The 9,528-nt window shown below is 39.5% G+C and overlaps 1 protein-coding gene across 11 annotated transcripts in view; it reads left to right on the forward strand.

Annotated features, from left to right (window-relative positions):
• DIP2C (disco interacting protein 2 homolog C) overlaps positions 1-9,528 on the forward strand; it is a 483,413-nt gene that overhangs the window by 220,018 nt on the left and 253,867 nt on the right. The window lies entirely within an intron of this gene.

Genomic DNA, 9,528 nt, shown 5'->3' on the forward strand with positions numbered 1-9,528 from the left:
GATGCTTTGGGTTAACAATTGCTGGACCCAGGTCTCACAACTGTGCTAAGGCATCCATATTGTTCTATGCAGACCTCCTGACTCGGGTCTGTGGTTTAACCTGCATCCACACTGCAGAATGACAGGGCTTGGACCCAAATCATAATGGAACTTGGGCTCTGACCAACCCCCCTAGCAGAGTCCTATGATCTGAGACCGGAGTGCTTGCTGACCTGAGACAGACTGATTTGTATGTGAACAGAAAGGTGGCTTGGGCTGAAACCTGAGTCAGAGTCTGGGCTTAGTGTGAAGTGTAGACATAATCTAAATGGGTTAAGGGCACTCAGCACCTTGCATCATCATTTCCTAAACTGCACAAAAGAGAGCAAGGAACGACAAATTAAAGTGGCGGGGAGATAGGAAAAATAAGAATTGTAGAATACAAGAGCTAGAGAGATGCTTTTGGTACTTAAATATTTTGTTGAGCTTTTTAAATTAAAAAAAAAAAGTGCTTTTTTAACATTAGCTAATGTTTCTCTGTGTTTCTCTATGACCGGTCCATGGACTGGCATTGGTCCCTGAGATCTCCCTGACACAGTTTAGGAAGGCATCAAGCTGGTCCCTGGTTTCAAAAAGAAACACTGATCGAATGTATTCCTGAATCTTTAGGGGAGACAATATGTGGATGCTCTCACAGAACTCTCAGCTGGGCTCATGGCAGCTCATTTTGTATGCACATCTCACGGTTCCTCTTCTAATAAACTTACTTTCACAGTAATTTCCTCAGATAATGTTCTACATTTGAGACCATATTCTCTGCTTCTTTTCCAGCCTGGAATTGGAAAACTGCTCTAAAGAGGTAACTAGGGATTCCCCTGAAGTACAGAGCATATGTGCTCACCCCGTTATTGACCAACTGAAAGATTTTTAGTGGATCGCTGCCACTGACATAATTTCGAGCATTTCTTAATTGAGTAAATTGACTGCTTGCTGTAGTTGAGCATTTAGTCCTTGGACTCAAGTCATGGTTCATCTGTTACTGTAGATCATGTTTGCAAAACTTAAAAATAACTCAGACTCTGATTATAGTGGGTTTTGGGTTTTTTTATGCAGAAGCAAGCTAGCATTCAGCATCAGAAATGTCCAGTTTTTCTTGAGAATCTTTTTTCACAAAGAACCTAAATCAACTTTATAATTTAGTCATGAAAATAAGGATATGACTTTTGAAATCCACAAGCTGTAATTTATTAGCATTTTGGATAGATTTTAATCCATGTTAATTACCGTGTTACTACTTTGGCTTGGGCTGATTTTATGTTCTTTCAGGACTCAGTATGTAGCATGGAATACTGCTTAATGTCTTATGTTCATAAAGAGACATATGTGTACTTGGAGTTGTTTCAGAGAATCACTTTTAAATTTGAATTTTATAAATATGTTTATTGAAGTCTGTGTAGCATGTGTGTGTATGACACACGTGCATGAAGACACGAAAAGTTCCTTTGTAACGCCACAATTTAAGTGCATTATGCCATTGTGGGTACTCTTTTTCCTCAGTTTCCCAGAATGCTATCCCTTTTTCATGGATAGAAATTGTTTACTTTTTTTCTTTGAAAGAATAAAGACCAAGAACATGACTCTGATCAGTCATGAGGTGAATAGCTGTATGGCACTTTGATTAAATCCAGTTTAATTTAAAATGCATGGAACAATGTTTTTAAATGAAGTGTTTTGGACACAACCTACATGTTGACGTCTTTTCAAGGCAGTTCCGTCCTGTACCATATTATTAGTCATTTTAAAGGTAATTAGGCTGGCTGTGATCAGAACCAAAAAGATAATTGATAATGCACTGGGGAAATGAGATGACCAACCCCAAAGTACTAAGGGAAGGCTGTGAAGTGTCACAGAGTCTATACTTATCTAGTGAACAGTCTTGAGGATATACAAGCAACCTCTGTTTAAGCTTTAGGTTAGGAAGTCTGTCTGTATCTCCCGCAACATCCCTAAGAAGCGAACAAACCTTCTTTCATTCTTTTTTTCAATGAGTCTTCATCCATTTTCAGTATATATTGAAATATACTTTAAAATATTTTGACTATCTGCTATTGTTGTGGTCAACAGTGTGTTTAGTGAATTTTTATGATCCAGATATTACTGATTGTAGTAGGCTGTACCGGTAAAATATAGCATGAAATTCTGCTCCTGCTGAGGTTAATGGGAGTTTGGCCATTGACTTCAGTGTGGCCAGGGATTCATCTGTATAATTGAAAACATATTCTCTAGATAGAATTAAATACTTCCCAATATTTTATGCTGTATTTAGCTGAGTTACTATGTAAAGTTTCACTAAATTGCAAATTGTTGACTGATGATTCAGATACAGACATGAGTCCTGGCTATGAGTCATGTTGGAAGGACGTAACAAGTGGGGTACCACAAGGATCAGTTCTGGGTCCGGTTCTGTTCAATATCTTCATATTGATATAGATAATGTTATAGAGTATACGTTTATAAAGTTTGTGGATGATACCAAGCTGGGAGGGGTTGCAAGTGTTGGAGGATAGGATTAAAATTCAAAATGATCTGGACAAACTTGGAGAAATGGTCTGAAGTAAATAGGATGAAAGTCAATAAGGACAAATGCAAAATACTCCATTTAGGAAGGCACAATCAGTTGCACACATACAAAACGGGAAATGGCTGCCCAGGAAGGAGTACTGCAGAAAGGGATCTGGGGGTCATAGTGGACCACAAGCTAAATACGAGTCAACAGTGTAATGCTGTTGCAAAAAAAGTGAACATCATTCTGGGATGTCTTAGCAGGAGTGTTGTAAGCAAAACACGAGAAGTAATTCTTCCGCTCTACTCTGCGCTGATTAGGCTCAACTGGAGTATTGTGTCCAGTTCTGGATGCCATATTCAGGAAGGATGTGGACTAATTGGAGAAAATCCAGAGAAGAGCAACAAAAATTATTAAAGATCTAGAAAACATGACCTATGAGGGAAGATTGAAAAAATTGACTTTGTTTGGTTTGGAAAAGGAAGACTGAGGGAGGACATGATAACAGTTTTCAAGAACCTAAAAGGTTGTTACAAGGAGGAGGGAGACAAATTGTTCCTCTTAACCTGTGAGGATAGGATGAGAAGCAATGGGCTTAAACTGTAGCAAGGGAGGTTTAGGTTGGACATTAGGAAAAACTTGCTAACCGTCAGGGAGGTTAAGTACTGGAATAAATAGCCTAAGAAGGTTGTGGAATCTCCATCATTGGGGATTTTAAAGAGCAGGTTAGACAAACACCTGTCAGGGATGGTCTAGATAATTAGTCCTGCCATCAGTGCAGGGCCCTGGACTGACTAGATGATCTCTTGAGGTCCCTTCCAGTCCTATAATTCTGTGTTGGAGGAAGAAGTCAGGGCTTGTGCTTGTCCACACCGCTCAGGTCGGTGTAACTTACATCGCTCAGACATCAAATCTATCAAATCCATTCACTAGAGAAGAAGTGGAAAAGGCCATAAAACTCACCAAACCTGGAAGGCTGCAGGCTCAGACACATCTTCCCAGAATTTCTGAAAAACCTATGTCAGCATGGCCATGACTGGCTGACGTGCTTCTTTACCAGCATGCATGCTCTGACCAAACATCAAAGGGATGGCAACAGGCAAAGGTCACACCATCCTAAAACCAGGGAAACGGAAGATCTGAAAAACTACCAGCTGATACAGTTACTATGTGTAACGGCTGGATTTTAAACCCCTCCCACCCAAAAAGCTAGTGCTTTTTTTGTATCAGAGTTACCAGCCACTGTATTTTTTTCACCTGATCTTTTCGCTTCCTTCTCTTCTACAGTATCTCCTCCCCAGAGTCAACCACCTACTCCCACTTCATTTGTGTAATTCTGTGGTTCTGTGTTCTGTAACTTCCTTTTTCCCCTTGGGCATCTGCCTTCTCTTCTATCTCTTCATTATTCTTTCTTTCCATCTGACATCCTCTTATCCTTTTGGCTGTTCCCAGCTGAATATCCACAAGTTCATTTTAAGCTGCAGAAATTTTGTGTTTTTGAGTGTGGGGCCTAGCATCCTCCATCTATGTGCAGACTATTTTCCTGCAGGCATGGCCCCTGTGATTAGCCTCTGAAATACCCCTTGAGTTATATATGGAACTCCCTGTGCACCAAGCAGAGAAGAAACCTTTTACTTTCCACTTTTCTTTTTGACAAACAGCTTGGGCTCAATTTTTTAGTATCAAAAGAAACTACACTGCAAAAAAGAAAAGAAAAAAAAGAAAAAATATGGCAAGCAACCCACAGCCCAAGTAGATAACTGAAAAACTCTTAACATTTGTAAAAACAGTGGCAAACTAAGATGTGAACTGATCATCATGATCGGAGTCCAAATGCAAGATAATGCACATTAAACGTATTGCAGTACGATGTATTGAAGTGAACTGGACAAGGAAAGTGATTAATATATGGAATTGTACAAATCTCCTTCCATTATTGAGTGTATTGTTGTTCATGCAAAATATACAACTACAATTGTGAGGTGGTGTAACCAAGACTTTGACCACAAAATCATTTTTCCTTAGCTGTTCCTGTAAGCTCAGAACAGCAGACACAATTACTTGCAAAATCAAGGTGATAGATTTTTTTCCTTGCAGGCAGAGTCTTCTAGATAATGAAACTATAACATAAGGTGTTTCAGTTTTATTTACAACACTTCTGTGTTAATGTGTTTTAATATGTCAAGATTCTTCAGTTCAAGTTCTTATGCTTTTAAAAAAGAGTAATAGAATGTGTATTTTTAATTAATTAATTAATTAAATATAAAAACTACATTTGAACTGAGGATTTCCAGGAAAATATACTCTTTGTGATCACTTGCTCCAAGTTTCCCTTCTGTTCTGATATTCTCTGTTAGTTCCTTTCTGTTGGTATAGCTAAGAAGTTTGGACCATCCTCTTGTTGGAATTTCCACATCTTATATCAAAAAGCTGTCTTCTATGTAATATAGCAATCTCTTTGATGTGATTTGGGCTGTGATGTGTGTAGTCTAACAGATATGAGTGGCTAAACTCTCCTGTGAGAACAAGAGGCTGTGAGTGTGAATAATTGCTGGAATATTTGGTTCTTGTTCTCCTCCTGTGAAAGCAGCCTGTACCAGGTGGGATACTCACCAGCAAAAAATCACCTCCTCTGTTTTAAAATACAAATATATAAAATGGTGGAAAAACCTGTATGTTGTATTATTTGAGAAATAATATGAGATCATGTAATTGAAGGCTATATTGTGAAACATACTTAGGAGCAGAGTTAAGGTTACACTGACAACTTCAGCCCTGCTCTTTAACTTTAGCTGAGTAGCCCTTGGCATAAGTCAAAGAGGGCTGCAAAAGACCTGGGACAGCTAAGCATCAGGCTTGCACAGATAAGAGCGGCCAAAGGAAGTTTTGTTTTATGCTGGCAGTGACCGGCTCAGGGAGTGCTAGGGCAGCCTGGGATTGCTGGGCATAGGGATGCTCAGGTCACACCACTTACCCCTTATGCCAATGCACAGGGTGGCATAAGAGGCACAACCCAAGGATGACTAAACTGAAGCAGTTCAAAAGGAAGAGAAAATTGGGACATTTAGCTTTGTCATTTCCGGTCTTTTGAATGCTTAACAAATTTGTCCTAACTTATGTCTGATTCTCCTCTTATTTACACCAGAGGAAGGGCTTGTCTACACTTGAAATGCTACAATAGCATAGATGTAGTGTTGCAGCTGTGCCACTGTAGCGCTTTGTGCAGACACTATCTACACCCACCGGTTGGGGGGGGGCCTCCTGTCAGAGTAGGTAATTCCCCTAAATGGCCCACCTTGCTTATCACTACAAAAGGTTCTCCCCCTCCCCCGCTCTCCTGCTGGTAATAGCTCACCTTACCTGATCACTGTCGTTACAGTGTGTATGGTAACACCCATTGTTTCATGTTCTCTGTGTATATAAATCTCCCCCCTGTATCTTCCACTGAATGCATCTGAAGAAGTGAGCTGTGGCTCACGAAAGCTTATGCTCAAATAAATTTGTTAGTCTCTAAGGTGCCACAAGTCCTCCTTTTCTTTTTGTAGAATTCTTCTGTCGACCTAACATGGTCTACACCAGGAGTTAGGTTCACTACACTACGTCTCTCAGGGGTGTGGCTTTTTCACACCTGTGAGTAATGTAGCTGGGTCGACCTAACTTTTTAGTGTAGACACAGGCCTAAATCAGAAGTAACCCCTTGGAGGTAAAGGGAATTTCACCAATGTACAACTGGTGTAAGTGAGACTAAAACCAGACCTGTAGACTTTATAGATGGAAAGCATTTTTAAAAACCCTGTACTACTTAAGCAAGTTTTTTTTTAAATTTCTGAATACCCTTTATATTTTTAGCAAAAGTTAAATTGTGTCTAACTCTGTTAGTCATTACTGGATTTTACCTGGTAGAGAATGGATATGGATTCTGACTTCATGACCTTTGTAGGACTAGTGCAAATGGCCACTGACTTCAGATAATTTGACATAATTTAACTTGTTAGTGCATGTCAATCAGTCAAAAGAAAAGGACATCTTTCTACCAGTGATAAATTAGTTTCTGGTATTAATTTACTGTTAATTACATGGAAGATGATGAATGGCATTTCAGGTAGCCATGTAAAAAAACTAGCTTCATAATATATTCCAGTGGTAACCATTATAAAGTTAACCCTTACCAACAGATGTGCTGATATTTCCTATGGCTAGATAGTTATTTTGTAAATATAGAAAATGTATTGGTAAATGTCTGTTTCCTCTTCCCACTCTCCCGTTCCTCCCTGCCCCCCTGCCGCCCCAGTGCTTTTTCTATCAGGGTTGGAAGTGATCAGTATGTACCCAGGTTCCAGTAGGATTGTTGGGGGGGCTGTACATTCCTTAGACATCTGGCCACGCCCTCTTGCATTCAAGGAATGATGCTGGGCATGCTTAGCAAGGCCCAGCACTCGGGCAATATACTGACTCACCCCCCAGCCCACTATTCCTGGGATGCTGGGTCACTATATTGCCTGGATTCTGCATGCATGTCCTGAGAGGCTGAGGAGAAAGAGGCCATCCCATGCTACAGAATGGAAGTTTTACTTAAAAGTTTGTAAACGGCTGGGATTGATTTTTATGTGTGTTTTTTTTGTTTTGTGTAATCTCTGATCAGAGGTTATTCCTCTTCCCTTATACACAATGGTTTACATTCATGTTCTTTTTGGGAAAGTATAATTTTCTGCATGTTGTCAAATAATTGGTCTCATGGCATTTCAGTGAAAAGTACCTGCAACATCTTGGTTAAAACATTTCATGCATATAAAAAAAATCCCACGAAGGTCTTGTCTGCCAAAGATTGTACTGCGACATGATTGAGTTTGCATGATCTGTCTTGTTTGTAGAATGAAGACATTTTGCATTGATGTCTTAGCCTTTACAGTTGAGAGGTCTATATATGGCCCATTAATTTTCCATCAGTACAATGTTAGTAGGTCCCTGGAGTTCTCTTTATTGATGGTAGATGTTTACAGTTGTCTGTGCAGGATGAAATAATGCCTGACTTTATTATGTTTCAGTTGACTATTTCCTTCAACACTACCTCTCTTTAGATGTTGCTTGTAGCTTTCTTTTAATACTGTTAATCTATTTAATGCTCAGACCTGTCTATATTTAAGATGTATTTACAAACAAAATATACATAGTGTAACTTGTGATACATTTTCTCAGAAGAAAAATATAAAATGAAAACAAACAAAAGCCCCCTCTGACTTCAAGTTACATAAATGAACATATGTAGTGGAGTGGGGATAAATAGTTTTTGAAGTCTGATTGATAGTTATGTGCACATACCAACAATGGAACAAAACCCCCTAAAGTGATAAGCTCCATTACATCCTTTTGCACATTCATGTGTCGTTAAATTGCCACGCATTACACTTTTTTCCCAATTTTCATAGGCTTTGTTTATAATTCTAATTCCCTACAAGTGAATATTAAAAAAGATCCTGCATTAAGTCTAAACGGTCTGCTTTATAAACTAATTGGATTGCTTAATTTTTACCTTTTCTATGGCATTTTGCATAGTTACATGATTAAGAATTAGCTGCTCACTAGGAGATAAACTGCTAATTGCATCCAGTAAACCTATTTAATGAAATGTTCTTGTCTAATTCATGAAGTTAAGAGACTGATTTGGTAAGTGAGATGGGTAGCTATAGCTGAGTATATGTGCAGTTTGGTATTACAGTTTTTAACCTTCAGGTAATTCTTGTAGGAATAAACTGTATTGCTGGAGTACAGCAAACGACTTATGTTTGCCTTGCTAACATATCCAGATTTTATTCTCAACCCTGCAGGTTGGGAGACAATAGGAGGAAGCAAGGAGCAATAATGGTTATGCACATGATTTTGCAAAGGGTCTACTTAAAGAGGAGATGGCCTGCTCCCAAAACAATTTGTGCAGAGTTGGGGAGGACAAAATACATGAGTCATCCCAAACAGGATTTGGGAACGAGATGTACTGCATAATCTGTCACCATGGATGGGGATGGGTGGGCTTTTGAGGAAGACAAAAAAGGATTTTATTGGCAAATTATCAAAATAGAAAAATCACACTGCTGCTCCGTATTGTACCTGGCTGCAGCATCCCCCAAGGAACTCTTGCAACAGCCAGGGACTGAGGACATTTTGGCCACACCCCCCATTCTGTCAGCCACACCTGTGACTCTGTGGTCTGCAAATGGTGAGATAGAGCAGCTATTCGAGCTCTGTGCCGTTGGGGGAGTCCTCCACTCAAGAGGACTCTTGAGTTGGTCACTGCAGGCTTTAAATCTGCTTTGTGTTTCCAGAACAGTACAAAGCAAACTTAAACGGGCTGCAGGGTTTGGCTCCAATGTATATCATCTAAACACTGTATTAAAAAATGCTTTATAAATTTACCAGTGCATTGCTGTGGCCACCTTTACAGTGTAACAAAGGTGCTGTTTAACAGCAGAGGTTAACACTACGCAATAGTTCAGGACCAGAATTGAAGAATGATCCATCTGACTGAAAATCAGGCCATAAAAGGGTAAAGTACTGCAAATGATACAAGGAGAAATCTTGGCCGTAGTGAAGTCAAGATATACTAGCATTGGAAAGGGTTCAGAAAAGGGCAACTAAAATGATTAGGGGTTTGGAACGGATCCCATATGAGGAGAGATTAAAGAGGCTGGGACTTTTCAGCTTGGAAAAAGGGAGACTAAGGGGGGATATGATAGAGGTCTATAAAATCATGAGTGATGTGAAGAAAGTGAGTAAGGAAAAGTTATTTACTTGTTCCCATAATATAAGAACTAGGGGCCACCAAATGAAATTAATGGGTAGCAGGTTTAAAACAAATAAAAGGAAGTTCTTCTTCACTCAGCACACAGTCAACCTGTGGAACTCCTTGCCTGAGGAGGTTGTGAAGGCTAGGACTATAACCGGGTTTAAAAGAGAACTGGATAAATTCATGGAGGTTAAGTCCATTAATGGCT

This window comes from Caretta caretta, chromosome 2 (genome assembly GCF_965140235.1).
Source record: "Caretta caretta isolate rCarCar2 chromosome 2, rCarCar1.hap1, whole genome shotgun sequence".
NCBI classification, from domain to species: domain Eukaryota; kingdom Metazoa; phylum Chordata; order Testudines; family Cheloniidae; genus Caretta; species Caretta caretta.